Raw genomic sequence first — 16,155 nt, 5'->3', positions numbered from 1 at the left:
TGTGTGCTGACTAGAGCCAACACAGGCACCATTGCACCAAACTGCAAGGCTGCCTGATCTAGAGGTAGTATTCTTTTTGTGCAGGAAGGGACATCTTCTTGAACAAAAACAATCCTTAGAGGCATTTTCCTCTTTCTGCAGCACACATGAAAAGAGGAGATAACAAGTAGAAATAAAGACAATTTTCCTCTTTACGCCTTATTGGGGAAGGCATGGAATTTTGACGCATTGCCATGGTTACTAGCTTTAGCAAATCTGGGAATGCGCCAAAATCCGTGGGTGGATACAAGAGAAAGCCCTCGCTGCCACCATGGATTACCTCCCTGACGCAAAATAACATGAATTACCGCACATCCTGAAATTAACGGGAGCACTGGTGATCAGGCCCTTACAGATTTTCAATATTTTATTGCTACCTATGTAAAAGGTTTTAAAATAACACTTCATATGGTTGCTATTTTTATTCTCATCCATTGTCAAAATGTGAATATGTTTGTGTGTCTTTGCAGTGGTGCCAAACAAGGACCACTTGGTCCATATAAAAACAAGGAAAATGGGTCCTCTGTCTCCAGGGTGTGTAAGTAAAAGAGAGTCAAAATTGCATTCAGTGTATCCCTCTTACCCACTGGCCATGATGCACTCTTGATAACTGCACCCTTCCACTTAAAACGTATGACGATGAAGGTCCTACTACTATAAATTAAAAAATGTAGTCTCTCCTTCCTGTGTTCCCTACCGCAAGCAGCAGATGACTTTACTGGCTGGTGGCCTCAGCGTGCAAAGGGGCATGTTCTGCAAAGTGCATCCTCTCCACATCCACACTGCTATCCGGTTACGTCATCAGCTGCGCGCCATTATCTGGAGACAAGTAATTGGTCGCAACAGAAGGAGTACCAGGCTGAAACCAATAGGGAGGCAGACATTGTTCCCTGCTATCTTTCGATCCACATATCTCATATCTGTTTTGGGAATCTTCAACTAAATGTTCAAGGGAAGACGTGCGGCCCTGTCAGCTAGGTGAAAGAAGGAGCCCTAATAAGACCTGTGCTGGATATGCTGCATTTAAGGGCCAGTCAGCTGAATAAGGGGGTTATTTTCTGCACTGAAGTGACTCGTGGTTGCATGTCATTTCATGGGAATACAGAAATACTGTGTGACACAAATGTTGTATCCTAAATATTGTTCACAGGAATATCGTCCAATCGGGTGTAGGGTTTTTATTATTCACTCCAATAAAGCAATATTTTAGTAGAAATTTAAGACATGTTATATAAGTCAGAGAACAACAATATTCTGGTAGCACACCCATGTCCTGGATCACTGTGATGAAAACCTCCACTACTCACTGCAGGAGAATGCAAGGATGAAGTTGCTGTTATTAACTGCCGAATGAAGAATGTCATTAATGCCCAGACTCGCACACACTTCAGTATATTTATAGGATCTAGCGAGGTCATGGCACAGTATGGGAATTATATTGTCAAAGAAGGTGGGTCTGGGGCACTTGTAGGTCCAGCATACGATCCCCTAGTACATATCAAATAATATCAATAAGGCATGCAGTTCCTTTAAGATAAAGAGAGCGTCTGCCTGACATGACTCGCTCGGCGTTCCTGGCATGGCGGGCTGCGCTCCGCCACACCAAATGGACCCGCACTCTGACCCAATGCACACCTTTGTGGCAGGGGAACTAGCTCAGGGAAGTCAATGGGCTACAGGGCTTCCGGTCGTGGGACCTAATAGGTATCTCACAGCTGGGCGACGTTTGGGTGGGTGATCATATGCGCCCCTTTCAGGACCTCCAGGGTAGATATTCCTTACACCACTCACAGTTTTACAGATATTTACAGCTGCGTCATGCCCTTCAGGTGCACCTCACGACTGGCACTCGTCTCCTGGACCACAGCCCGCCCGAGGCACAAATCATGCTGGGGGACCTGGGAAGGGGGGGCATCTCCCGCATCTATCGGACACTCATTAACAATACCCCCACCACACTTGAGCAGCTTCGGACCCAATGGGAGGAATGGGTGGGCTCCCTGGAAGAGGAAGACTGGCGCGACGCCCTTATGGCGCCAAGGACAGTCACGGCCTCAGCCAGACTGCGCATGATACAGCTCTACTTCTTGCATGCTGCGTATTTGACACCGGCACATCTGCACCGCGCGGGGTTTCTGCTGTCCCCTGCTTGCGTGAGGTGTGGCCACGAGCTGGCTGACTTTTTCCATGTGGTGTGGTCGTGCCCACGCTTGGCGCGCTTCTGGGGAGACATTGAAGAGGAGCTCACCGAGGTGCTGGGGTGGGAGATTCCTCACGATCCGAAGCATGCGATCTTGGGCATCACAGATGGGTTGGATGGGTCCAGACATGAAAAATTGTTTTATACTACAGCAATGGCGGTGGCGAAGAGGGATATAGCCTCTGTTTGGAAAAGTCCTGACCCTCCCACTGTGGGGAAGTGGCGGGCGGGGGTCGACTGCTGCGCCACACAAGAGAAAACAACATATGCAGCACGTGGTTGCCCCAAGAAGTATCGTAGGGTTTGGGGGAAGTGGTTGGGGGGCTTTGTTTAGTTTTGTAGGGGATTCTCCAAATGCTGTCCTCTTGATTTGTATGCACTTGACCTTTGGATTGTCCAGACCATTGTATGCATTCTTTTGTTATCATGGCACCTTGATGATTGGCTGGTATTTTCTTGTTAAAATCAATAAAAATGTGTTTATCAAAAAAGATAAAGAGAGAATTTACAGGTCGGTCAGTGTGTATATCGAAAGGATAGAACAGGAGTCTGCTCCTTTTGGAACTAGGGTCCTCAAACACCCTAATGGGTGTCATGCTTCATCATAGGGCTTGCTCCTCGTCGGGCCGGCGCTGCAATTCCGAACAGGCACCCTTCAAGGGGCTCTTTAACTGAGATCTTTTTGTTCCCAAGTCGTACTGTGAAGTACCAGTGTAGGGCCGTGAGGCGTAGATGGGTGTGTTTGGTGTGTAAAGTGCGTAAAAATAATTTAAAAATAGACTAGGTAGTACTCTGAGAAAATTTCAATAGGTGAGTCTACTTGTCTATGCATTTACAATGTAATAGGTCTTGCATTTGGGAGTGTTTAAGCTATTGACATTGTAAATGACAATGCCTTTTATTTATCTGTTTTAAAAAGAACACATAAATAAAAGGCATTGTCATTTACAATGCAATTAGCTCAAACTCTCGTAAATGGGAGACCTATTGTATTGCAAATGCTTTTTAAGTACATTTCGGGAAAGTGCATCATTCTACAGAGTATTAAAAAGGAAGAAACATATCACTCCCTAATTTCTTAAAGATCAAGTAACACAAGACTAGTGCCATTTAATTAGACGTTGGTTGTTTATGAAAAAAAGACAGGCGTTCCTGAAAAACATGCTGTCTGTACCTCAGAACTGTCCTGTTAATATCAAATAAACATAAAAGAAAGTTCAGGGTAAGAATCTAAATTCTTCGAAAACCTAACAATAAATATGGAATAAGAATATTAACTTTTTACAAATAAGGACACAGTAAGATAAATTTCTGCCCTCTCACATCAGCAGCCAATGAATGTAATCTCTTGAAACAGAACAAACAAAAGGAAAAAAGTATTTACTCAGCAGCTGGTTGATATGTTTGAAATGTGTTTTAAAACAAGGTGTACATAGCCCTGGCTAGTATTAGTTCTAAATTACTGTAGGAGAGTATGATCTGCCTCTTATGTTGCCCCCTCTTTTTTTCTGATGTTTACACTGGTTTCTGGCTATAGTCTGGCTGGGACCCTGCTAATCAGGGCCCCAGCCTCTCTGTTCTCTCTAAACAACATGGAATGCATATTAGGTGCACTAGTGATTGGATACTGTGGTGCCTTATGAGTCTCTAGTATATGGTACCTTAGGTACCAAGGGCATAAGTACTTCACAGGCCTACCAGGGGCTGAAGCATGTATTGTGCCACCTCTGGGAAGCAGACTAAATCTGACACCACAGGCCTGCTACTGCAGCCTGGGTGAGGTGGTGCTAGCACTTCGCACTGAGATATAGGTTCACTATATCTCTCCTGCACACACATTTAAACCTATCAGTCACCCCTAAGGCAGGCCCTATCAATCCTGAGGGCAGGGTGCTTGGTTTCCATGTAAGTGGGTGCCTCTGCCTGAGCAGGGCCCCTCTGCAGCTCTCAGAGTCCATTCTCTGGGACTGTTTGTGAATGCGGTCAAACTATATACTCTTAAGTGCATTATAACCTCGTGGTAAATGCTAACTTTAGAATGGCTGCATCAAAACATGTTGTGTTTGGTGTCAAACGCTTTGGAATCATACCCCCACACCAGTAACTGGTGTGGGAGTATGATCCCACCCTTCTAGAGGGATAGACATGTACCTACTGTGGAAACACAGTAGAATCCTACAGAGCCCTGGCGTCACAAAATGGATGCCACCAGTCACAGACACTGTGGAGGCTGCCCTCCTGCTGATGACCGAAACTCGCAGTGGAGGAAGCCCAACAATAGGTATCCTGTCAGAGGGAGGTATGACCACCTCCCAGACAGGGTTTAGTGTATTGGGGCTGGGTGGGTGCACTCCTTGAGTGCTTTGAAGTCCTGCACTGGGGAAGCAGTAGGCTCCTCTGTGCATACACAGGTTCAAACTAACTCAGGGGCTACCTGCCCCTGCTCTGGCGCGAAACTGGACAAAGGGAAGTGGGTGTAGCCACCCACTCCCCAGAACCTCCCATAGGTGGGGTCATAGAGCTAGTCCCTCCCTTCCTTTCAGTATAAGTTAGGGAACCCTTGCCATTGCAAACTAGATACCCCTGGACGACGCTCTGAAGACGAATGCCGGACCTTCGACGTTCCACTACCTCTGGAAGACGGAAGAATCTCCCTTGGAGTCAAGGAGTGACTCTCCTGCTTGGCAGGCACCAAAAACTGCAATCAACGGTCGCAAACTCCACCCCTCCCGCCGGAGCCCGAAGTCCCTGCAGCCCAGGAAGAGGATTTCCTGACTTCTCCAAGGCCCTCGTGAGACCCCAGCGACGCTGAGGCAAGTGGACCCCACGAGTGACGAGGAACCGCAATCCCTGGGTACCGTGCACTATTTTCGAGTGCAACCCCTTCACAACATTCTACGAACCTGTGCATTGGACCACGTGTGGTCCAAGCCTCTAATAGGAATCCCTCTGAAGATCAGAGGCCTACCCCGTCCCGAGTGAGCGTGGGCCCCTGTTGAGTGGATCCTCCTGAGGCGTCTTCGCGATCCCTTGCCGGTTGGCTTGTGGGTCCCCTGAAGACTTTTCTACAGTTCCAAAGGGCTACTCTGGTTGCTCCAGGCCTGCCCTGACTTACCCTCGCTGGGTGAGTCCCTCAGACCTTGCTAGTCTGCACCGCTGACTTTTTGTCCTTTCCACGAGACTTGCTGTTACCAAGGCTTGTTAGCTCCAATTTATTTATTTATTATTTTAATTTATAGGGCGCAACAGCTACCCAAAAAGGGTTTCCAGGCACCAAGCAGACTAGGTGTAGCTAACAGAAGGCAGTAATAGAAGGAGTTACTGGTTAAATAACCAGGTCTTGAGTGATCTGTGGAAGCATGTGTAAACAGTCTCTTTGCGTATGGCGAGAGGAAGGGTGTTCCACAGTGATGGACCTAGGTAAGTGAAAGATCTTTCCCCCATCCTGGATAGTGAACCTAGGTACTGTGAAATATCCGAGAGTGGTAGATCGTAGTTGGCGAGTGGGGGCATAGGGACGGACAAGAGAGTTAAGATGCTGTGGTGCCGTTCCCATTTTGATCTTGAACATATAGCTCAGGGTTTTAAACTTAATGCGGGTCTCCACCCTGAGCCAGTGTAGGTTACGGAGGTAGCCAGATATCGGGGTGGCTTTGGGAACCTTGCAATGTAATCTTGCTGCAGTGTTCTGTACTAACTGCAGTCTTCGAGTCACTGCTTTGTTTGAGCCAAGGTAAAGGATGTTTCCATAGTCTAGCCGAGAGGTGATGAGGGCATGGACCACTGTTTTCTTGGTCACCGACACCGCAGTTAGCCTCGCTGGGTGAGTCCCTCAGACCTTGCTGGTCTGCACCACTGACTTTTTGTCCTTTCCACGAGACTTGCTGTTACCAAGGCTTGTTGGCTCAAATCTGGTCACCGACACCGCAGTACGCTGCAGACTTCATGGGACACGCCGAATCCAGCTCCTGGTCATCGTCAACGCCTCCTGGACTTCGTGGCTGAAGAGTCAAGACACCCGTGGGTCACCTGAAATCACCAGACGACTGTGGGCATCCATCTTCCTTACCCCGGGTCACTGCCAAGTGACTTTGAACACTGTCCCCTTTGCTTTCAGGTCTTCCTTCTTCTGAATCCAGCCTTGGATTCCACCAGACACTTCTCCCGTCTTCACAAGCAGCAAGTCTTCTTTGGCTCCCATTGAAAACGACGCCGCGACCAGACACCAAAAGCCACCTATGCACCCGGCTTCCCTGGGTGAGGTAACTCCAGCACTACGGTGCTCCTGTGGGTGTTGGCTCTAGAACTACTTACCCCGTTAGTGACTTGCTTGTAAACTCTCCCAAAGTATCCATAAACTCTTAATTTCCAATCGTGACTTGCTCCATTGAAGTCAAGAGGGATTCGCTGCTGTGTTCTCACACTGCATGTGTCTCCCGTGGATCCTTTACTTACCTGCCTTGGGAGGTATCGTGAGGCCCCAGCGCTTCTGAAGGCCCTAGGCCTTGTCCCCTTGCAAGTCGTTGTTCTTAAGTCTCTTTTTTAGTATATGGTCTGGTACGCCCCTAGGGCCCCAGCCATATTTGTGCTTAACTTATTGTGAAACATTGATTGTGCATATGTTCCTGCCTTCTAATCTCATAAAGAGATTAGTAGAGAGTTGTTTAGTAATAAATACATATATATTTGATATATATACCTGTGTGGTGTCCTTTCATTTAGTAATTCAAGAGATTATAAGGTAAAACAAGCTGCTTTACATTTCTCTAAAGACTTAGCCTGAAGGCTGCTCTCCACAGCTACCACTAGGATAGCTTTCTTTAAAGGTTGTCTTAAACCTACTACCATAAGAGTCGAACTGTACTGGTGCAAGGTGTCCACTTTAACTAGTGAACAGCATATACCAGGCCAACTTCTCACATTGGTGGCGGCGTGTGGGATTCCAGCTTGCTATTGTTTTACCAGAAAATCTCTATTTGAATTACTAACTGAAAACCACGATAGGTACTCAAGGTACATATAAAGTCAAGCTTAGTATCAATAAGTTCTACTGAACTTAGAGCTGTGTGTCAAGGGATAGCACACCCTTTCTACAGCTCAAGCTAGGATCAGCAAGCCACAAACTAGTGTAGGTAGTACAACACTGCACAACACTAGATTGTCCTTAAGGGTTGGAACCAGTGGGTCCACCCAGCCTCAGTATAAGGACATGACTTTCTTTGACTTGAAAGCCATGTGTGCTGCAAGGCACCTGAAGCTAGGACAGAATCCCTCCGCACTACACCTAATAGATCTGCTGACAGCAGATGATCTTAGATTAGCTCTAGGAGCTAATGGGTCTGAATCAGTGAGTGGGTAAATTATAGTGTCTGGGTCAGATGATGAAAATCAAGATGACCAGGACTCTGTGGTTGAAGGGCCAGATCCACAAGGGTCTGAAAATGACAGAGGAATTCTCCCTAAGGGAACTAACCGAGTGGGGGAAAGGTCTAGGTCCCTTTCTAGGGAGTCTGTCCTCTCCTATCACTCTGGCAGAGAATTTGTCCACCAGAGGAGCTCCTAATTTCCTAGAAGGGAGACCTCCTCTGACAGGATGTACAAACTGCTTCAGTATGAGGAAGCAAGATTTGCCCTCAACACCAAGCAGTTGGCATTAGATAGAGAAGCCTTTGAGCTCCAGAGAGCTTCTAGAAGAGAGGGGTTAGAACCCCCTGGTGGCAGCAACAGTGTCCCTAGAGGCAGAGAATATATTCCCAACCAAAGGAACCTGAGCAAGGTTGTTCCTCCCTACCAGAGTGGGGATTATATCCACAAGTTGATAACTGCTATGGAAAGGGCCTGTAGAGTACAACAGGTCCCCCAAAAGCAGCGGGCAGCAATCGTGTGGCTCTCCTTTTCAGATAAAGGCAGAGACAAGCTCCTCACTGTTAGAGAAGAGGATGCTGATGACTATGAGGTCCTGAAGAGTGCACTGATAGATGGGTTTGGCTTAACCACTGAGTAGTACAGGTTGAAGTTCAGAGACACCCAGAAGGCACAGACTCAGGACTGGACTGACTTTGTAGATTGTGCAACCAAGGCTCTGGAGGGTTGGCCGGTTGGCAGTAGGGTTACTGATTTCAAGGGATTGTATCTAATGATGAGAGAACAGATCCTTAATAATTGCCAGAACCAGATGTTGCATCAATACCTGGTGGACACTGATCTGACCTCTCCCCAAGAATTGGGAAGGAAGGCAGACAAATGAGTCAGAACCAGGGTGAGGCAGAAAACCCAGAACCAAGGGGGTGACACAAAGAAGCAGGATTCTAAGGGCTCTGAGAAAGGTGGGGATAAGTCAAAAGACCAGCAGTCTTCACAAGGGCACCAAAAATCTGCATCTAGGGGGGATTCACAATCCAACAAGGGAAAATGCCAAAAGAAGCCCTGGTGCAAATTCTGTAAACAGAAAGGGCACTGGACTTCTGATTGTAACAAGTCCAAAGACCAAACCTCCACCACTCCTGCCCCTAAGGCAACTGTTCCCCCTAGTTCAGCTACTGGTGGAGGTGGTACACAGAATAAGGGTGTAGTAGGGTTGACCCTTGGTTCTGAAGTGGACTCTGGCCTAGTCAGAGTACCCACTCAGGCATTGCTGATTTGTGATGGAGACATTGATATGTCCTTCCTAGTGAGCCCCAGTAGTCTGGGCAAATACAAACAGAAGCCTGTAATAAATGGCAAACAGGTTTTGGCATTTAGGGACACAGGGGCTAGTGTCACCATGGTGGCAGAGGATCTTGTGGACCCTGGACAGATCATCCTGGGCGAAATGTACCAGGTGACCAATGCAAGCAATGTCAGGACCAACCATAGTCTGGCAGTTGTGAATTTCTCCTTGGGAGGGGTAACTGGCCTCAAGAAAGTAGTAGTCAGTGCAGACCTCCCTGTAGAATGTCTATTGGGCAATGATCTAGAGACTTCAGCCTGGTCTGAAGTAGAGTTATGGACTCATGCTGAGATGTTGGGCATCCCTGCAGAGGTATTTGCTGTGACCAGGTCACAGGCCAAAAGGAATAACACTGAGCCCAGCTCTGGATCCTGGAACCATGGACCAGATGTTTCCCAAGAAGAGGAGCAGTAGGGTTAAGGCAGTGCCTTCCCCTCTGTCTCAGATCACAGATTCACCTCTTGAGGGAGGAGAAGCAGATCCTGAAGAATTAACTGGCCCAGAGGGACTTGAGCCCGATCCAGTTGAGTTCTTGGGGGCAGGGGGCCCTTCTAGGGAAGATCTGAGTAAGGAGCAACAGTGCTGCCCCTCTCTTGAACCCCTCAGACAGCAGGCTGCTGCTGAGGCTGCTGGGGGTGCTAGTGGGTCCCATAAAGTTTATTGGGATGAGGGACTCCTGTATGGTGAGGGTAGAGATCCAACCCCTGGCGCCACTAGGAGGTTGGTAATAACTCAGAAGTTTAGGGGGTTCCTCTTGACCCTAGCACATGATATCCCTTTAGCAGGTCACTTGGGCCAAAAAAAGACCTGGGACAGGCTTGTTCCACATTTTCATTGGCCACATATGTCAGAAGACACCAAGGAGTGTTGTCGCTCCTGTGTCACTTGCCAAGCCAGTGGCAAGTCAAGTGGCACAACAAAGGCCCCCTGAAACCACTACCTGTGGTGGGGGTACACTTTGAAAGGGTAGGGATTGACATTGTTGGTCCCCTTGACCCTCCAACTGCATCTGGGCACAGATTTATCCTGGTGGTAGTGGATCATGCCACCAGGTACCCAGAGGCAATTCCCCTGAGGACCACAACAGCCCCTGTGGTGGCAAGAGACCTCATTGGAGTTTTCTCCAGAGTGGGTTTCCCAAAGGAGGTCATCTCTGTCAGAGGTACAAACTTCATGTCAGGATATTTGAAAGCAATGTGGAAGGAGTGTGGTGTAACTTATAAATTCACCACTCCCTATCACCCACAATGCAATGGGTTGGTTGAACGTTTCAACAAAACCCTCAAGGGAATGATTAAAAGACTCCCAGAGAAGCTTAGGCGGAAATGGGACCTTCTTCTTCCCTGCCTTTTGTTTGCATACAGAGAGGTTCCACAGAAGGGGGTTGGTTACAGCCCATTTGAGCTTCTTTTTGGACACCCTGTAAGAGGTCCATTATGTTTGGTAAAAGAGGGCTGGGAGTTACCTCTCAAACACCCCAAACAGGATGTGATGGACTATGTACTTGGTCTCCGCTCCAGGATGGCCAAATACATGAAGAAGGCAACCAAAAACCTGGAGGCCAGCCAAGAATTACAAAAAACTTGGCATGACCAAAAGGCTGTGCTGACTGTGTACCAGCCAGGACAGAAAGTGTGGGTGTTGGAGCCTGTAGCACCAGCAGCCCTCCAGGACAAATGGAGTGGCCCCTATACCATTGTTGAGCAAAAGGGAGAAGTCACCTATCTGGTGAAACTTGGAACTCTCAGGAGCCCCCTGAGGGTGCTTCATGTCAACGGATTGAAACCATATGTTGACAGGGCTGATGAGGAACAGGAGGAGGAGAGTGACCCTCTCCCTGACCTGCTCTCACAGAACCCTGATGATGGGTCAGTAGATGGTGTTGCTTTGGCAAGCAGCCTCACTGACCATCAACAAACTGAATGCAGACAAGTTCTGCAGCAGTACAGACATATGTTTAGCCTGACCCCTAGTCAGACTACCTGGTGCACCCACGAGGTGGACACTGGGGACAGTCTGCCTGTCAAGAGTAAAATCTACAGGCAACCTGACCATGTCAGGGACTGTATCAGGACTATAGTCCAGAAAATGTTGGAATTAGGTGTGATTGAGCCTTCAGATAGCCCCTGGGCTAGCCCAGTAGTCCTAGTACCCAAACCTCATACCCAGGGTGGTAAGAAAGAAATTAGGTTTTGTGTAGACTACAGAGGCCTCAATGCAGTCACCAGGACTGATGCCTATCCTATACCAAGGGCAGATGAGCTGATTGATACTTTGGCCTCAGCCAAGTATCTGAGTACATTTGACCTAACAGCTGGCTACTAGCAGATCGGGTTAGCTTATGATGCAAAAGCCAAAACAGCATTTTCAACCCCTAGTGGGCACTACCACTTTGTGGTGATGCCCTTTGGATTGAAAAATGCACCTGCCACTTTTCAGAAGTTGGTGAACAAAGTTCTGGCAGGGATGGAAACTTATTGCTCCGCTTATCTAGATGATATTGCTGTCTTTAGTTCCTCCTGGCAGGATCACCTGGTCCACCTCAGAAATGTTTTGGAGGCCCTGTAGAAAGCAGGCCTCACTATCAAGGCCACTAAGTGCCAGATAGGGCAGAGTCAGGTTGTGTACCTGGGCCACCTTGTAGGTGGGGGCCAGGTTCAGCCTTTGCAGAGTAAAATCCAAACCATCATGGAATGGGTTGCTCCAACCACCCAGACACAGGTGAGAGCCTTCTTAGGCCTGGCTGGGTACTATAGGAGGTTTGTGAAGGGATATGGAACTATAGTGACCCCCTTGAATGATCTTACCTCAAAGAAAATGCCAAAAAAGGTTCAGTGGACAGCTAGCTGTCAAAAGGCATTTGAAGACCTAAAGCAGGCCATGTGCACTGCTCTCATCTTACAGAGTCCAGACTACACCAAAAAGTTCATTGTCCAAGCAGATGCTTCTGAGCTGGGTGTGGGAGCTGTACTGTCTCAACTGAATGATGAAGGTCAAGACCAGCCAGTAGCTTTTATTAGCAGAAGGCTGACCCCTAGAGAGAAACCTTGGTCAGCTATAGAGAGGGAGGCCTTTGCTGTGGTGTGGGCCCTGAAGAAGCTGAGGCCATACTTGTTTGGCACTCACTTCATAGTTCAGACTGACCACAAGCCCCTCCTATGGCTTAAACAGATGAAAGGTGAAAACCCAAAACTTTTAAGGTGGTCCATTTCCCTACAGGGGATGGACTATACGGTGGAACATAGACCTGGGACCCAAGATGCCCATGAAGATGGACTCTCAAGGTATTTCCACTTAGAACACGAAGACTCCACTGGTCAAGGTTAGTTTAGTGTCCCTGCGTTGGGGGGCATAGGAGAGTAGGATCTGCCTCTTATGTTGCCCCCACTTTTTTCTGATGCCTACACTGGTTTCTGGCTATAGTCTGGCTGGGACCCTGCTAATCAGGGCCCCAGCCTCTCTGTTCTCTCTAAACAACATGGAATGCATATTAGGTGCACTAGTGATTGGATACTGTGGTGCCTAATGAGTCCCTAGTATATAGTACCTTAGGTACCAAGGGCATAGGTACTTCACAGGCCTACCAGGGGCTGAATCATGTATTATGCCACCCCTGGGAAGCAGACTAAATCTGACACCACAGGCCTGCTACTGCAGCCTGGGTGAGGTGGTGCTAGCACTCCTCACTGAGATATAGGTTCGCTATATCTCTCCTGCACACACATTTAAACCTATCAGTCACCCCTAAGGCAGGCCCTATCAATCCTGAGGGCAGGGTGCTTGGTTTCCATGTGAGGGGGTGCCTCTGTCTGAGCAGGGCCCCTCTGCAGCTCTCAGAGTCTATTCTCTGGGGCTGTTTGTGAATGCGGTCAAACCATATACTCTTAAGTGCATTATAACCTCACGGTAAATGCTAACTTTAGAATGGCTGCATCAAAACATGTTGTGTTTGGTGTCAAACGCTTTGGAATCATACCCCCACACCAGTAACTGGTGTGGGAGTATGATCCCACCGTTCTAGAGGGATAGACATGTACCTACTGTGGAAGCACAGTAGAATCCTGCAGAGCCCTGGCATCACAAAATGGATGCCCTCCTGCTGATGACCGAAACTCGCAGTGGAGGAAGCCCAACAATAGGTATCCTGTCACAGAGAGGTGTGACCACCTCCCAGACAGGGTTTAGTGTATTGGGGCTGGGTGGGTGCACTCCTAGAGTGCTTTGAAGTCCTGCACTGGAGGAGCAGTAGGCTCCTCTGTGCATACACCAGTTCAAACCGGCTCAGGGGCTACCTGCCCCTGCTCTGGCGCGAAACTGGACAAAGGGAAGTGGGTGTAGCCACCCACTCCCCTGACCCTCCCATAGGTGGGGTCATAGAGCTAGTCCCTCCCTTCCTTTCTGTATAAGTTAGGAAACCCTAGCCATTGCAAACTAGATACCCCTGGACGACACTCTGAAGACGAATCCCGGACCTTCGACATTCCACTACCTCTGGAAGACGGAAGAATCTCCCTTGGAGTCAAGGAGTGACTCCCCTGCTTGGCAGGCACCAAAAACTGCAATCAACGGTCGCAAACTCCATCGCTTCCGCCGGAGCCCGAAGTCCCTGCAGCCCAGGAAGAGGATTTACTGACTTATCCAAGGCCATCATGAGTGCCCAGCGACGCTGAGGCAAGTGGACCCCACGAGTGATGAGGAACCGCAATCCCTGGGTACCGTGCACTATTTTCGAGTGCAACCCCTTCACGACGTTCTACGAACCTGAGCATTGGACCACGTGTGGTCCAAGCCTCTAGCGGGAATCCCTCTGAAGATCAGAGGTCTACCCCGTCCAGAGTGACTGCGGGCCCCTGTTGAGTGGATCCTCCTGAGGCGTCTTCGTGATCCCTTGCCGGTTGGCTTGTGGGTCCCCTGAAGACTTTTCTACAGTTCCAAAGGGCTCCCGTGGTTGCTCCAGGCCTGCCCTGACTTACCCTCGCTGGGTGAGTCCCTCAGACCTTGCTGGTCTGCACCACTGACTTTTTTTCCTTTCCACGAGACTTGCTGTTACCAAGGCTTGTTGGCTCAAATCTGGTCACCGACACCGCAGTACGCTGCAGACTTCATGGGACACGCCGAATCCAGCTCCTGGTCATCGTCAACGCCTCCTGGACCTTGTGGCTGAAGAGTCAAGACACCCATGGATCACCTGAAATCACCCGACGACTGTGGGCATCCATCTTCCTTGCCCCTGGTCACTGCCAAGTGACTTTAAACACTGTCCCCTCTGCTTTCAGGTCTTCCTTCTTCTGAATCCAGCCTTGGATTCCACCGGACACTTCTCCTGTCTTCACAAGCAGCAAGTCTTCTTTGGCTCCCATTGAAAACGACGCTGCGACCCGACACCAAAAGCCACCTATGCACCCGGCTTCCCTGGGTGAGGTAACTCCAGCACTACGGTGCTCCTGTGGGTGTTGGCTCTAGAACTACTTACCCCGTAAGTGACTTGCTTGTAAACTCTCCCGAAGTATCCTTAAACTCTTAATTTCCAATCGCGACTTGCTCCATTGAAGTCAACAGGGATTCGCGGCTCTGTTCTCACATTGCATGCGTCTCCCGTGGGTCCTTTACTTACCTGCCTTGGGTGGTTTTGTGAGGCCCCAGCGCTTCTGAAGGCCCTAGGCCTTGTCCCCTTGCAAGTCGTTGTTCTTAAGTCTCTTTTTTAGTATATGGTCTGGTATGCCCCTAGGGCCCCAGCCATATTTGTGCTTAACTTATTGTGAAACATTGATTGTGCATATGTTCCTGCCTTCTAATCTCATTAAGAGATTAGTAGAGAGTTGGTTAGTAATAAATACATATATATTTGATATATATACCTGTGTGGTGTCCTTTCCTTTAGTAATTCAAGAGATTTTAAGGTAAAACAAGCTGCTTTACATTCCTCTAAAGACATTGCCTGAAGGCTGCTCTCCACAGCTACCACTAGGATAGCTTTATTTAAAGGTTGTCTTAAACCTACTACCATAAGTGTCGAATTGTACTGGTGCAAGGTGTCCACTTTAACTAGTGAACAGCATATACCAGGCCAACTTCTCACAATTATGAATGGCAGGTAATGATGTTTGATGGGAGGCAGAATGTCCACTGGAACAAGAACTTACACTCAAGCCCAGTTTGTTTTCATTCTGATATGCTAAGCTTATGGAAATCTACACATTTAGATATACACATACCAATAGGGACCACCACTTGGAAATAAGAAAACCCACTTCCTCATTTGTGCATTCTGTTGAAGCCAGCTGCGGAGGTGTTCATTAGAATGATCCATGTCAAGCTTTAGGTTATAACATAACACCTTTATTAGGCTGACTGGCCCATGCGGGCAGTGTAGCCTGTATTAGTCTTATAAGGCCTCCATCTACCATCATCTTTAGCAGGTCCGGATTGGGGAACCAAAAAAAGCAGTGGCAAAAATGCTCAAACCAACTGCGCTCTCTTCATCTCCTCATGCTATCTGTCTTTCCTTCCATCCATTTTCTCTCCCTCCTTCTCGCCTCTGTCTGTCTCTCTTCCCTCTCTAAATGCTTTGTCCCTACATTCCCCTCCCTCCCTCTCTTTCTGAAAGCCTGTCGGTGCCTGCTGCAATTATCAGGGAGCTATGGAAAGTTACAGAATCACAATGGGTGGCCCTGGGCTTTTAAAACTGCCTTCAAGGGCTCCAGCCCACTGGGGGGGGGAAATGCCCAGTGGAATAAAAGCCCTGTTCAACCCTGATCTCTAACTCAGCAGCCATTCCCCACATGCCCCTCCCTTGGAACTTTACATCAAAAGCTGGTGTGGAACAGTCGCTGCCCCTGTCTGGGTTATAACCATATGCTCCTTCCATTTCCTACAGTTACCAGTTTCCAGATAAAGGCACTCAGCAGATGACAAAACCATCAGGCATGAGGTATGATGATAGGGGATCATTGCATGATGGTCAGCATGCACTTTCCTTGTTCAGCAAACTATGAGTAAATGCATCATGTGGGCAGCAGAAGGCCACACACAGAAGAGGGACATTTTAGGTCGGAATTGATAGCGCAGCTGTCTGTAAACCCCATAGCTACCAGTTCCTTAAAACAAGAGAGAAGCCAGAAAAATAAAATACCTCCATTTTGAACCTCATAATACTACGAGTTACTGAAACTTGGGATTCTGAACCTTTTAAGTATGGTCTAGTAGA

General features: G+C 48.3%; 1 protein-coding gene across 2 annotated transcripts in view; it reads right to left on the bottom strand.

Annotated features, from left to right (window-relative positions):
• Positions 1-16,155, bottom strand: part of PHKA2 (phosphorylase kinase regulatory subunit alpha 2) — a 687,190-nt gene that overhangs the window by 561,071 nt on the left and 109,964 nt on the right. The gene's annotated exons all lie outside the window — the stretch shown is intronic.

Source organism: Triturus cristatus, chromosome 8 (genome assembly GCF_964204655.1).
Source record: "Triturus cristatus chromosome 8, aTriCri1.1, whole genome shotgun sequence".
NCBI classification, from domain to species: Eukaryota; Metazoa; Chordata; class Amphibia; order Caudata; family Salamandridae; genus Triturus; species Triturus cristatus.
The sequence above is the reverse complement of the archived record's forward strand: the minus strand, read 5'-3'. Positions and strand labels throughout refer to the sequence as shown.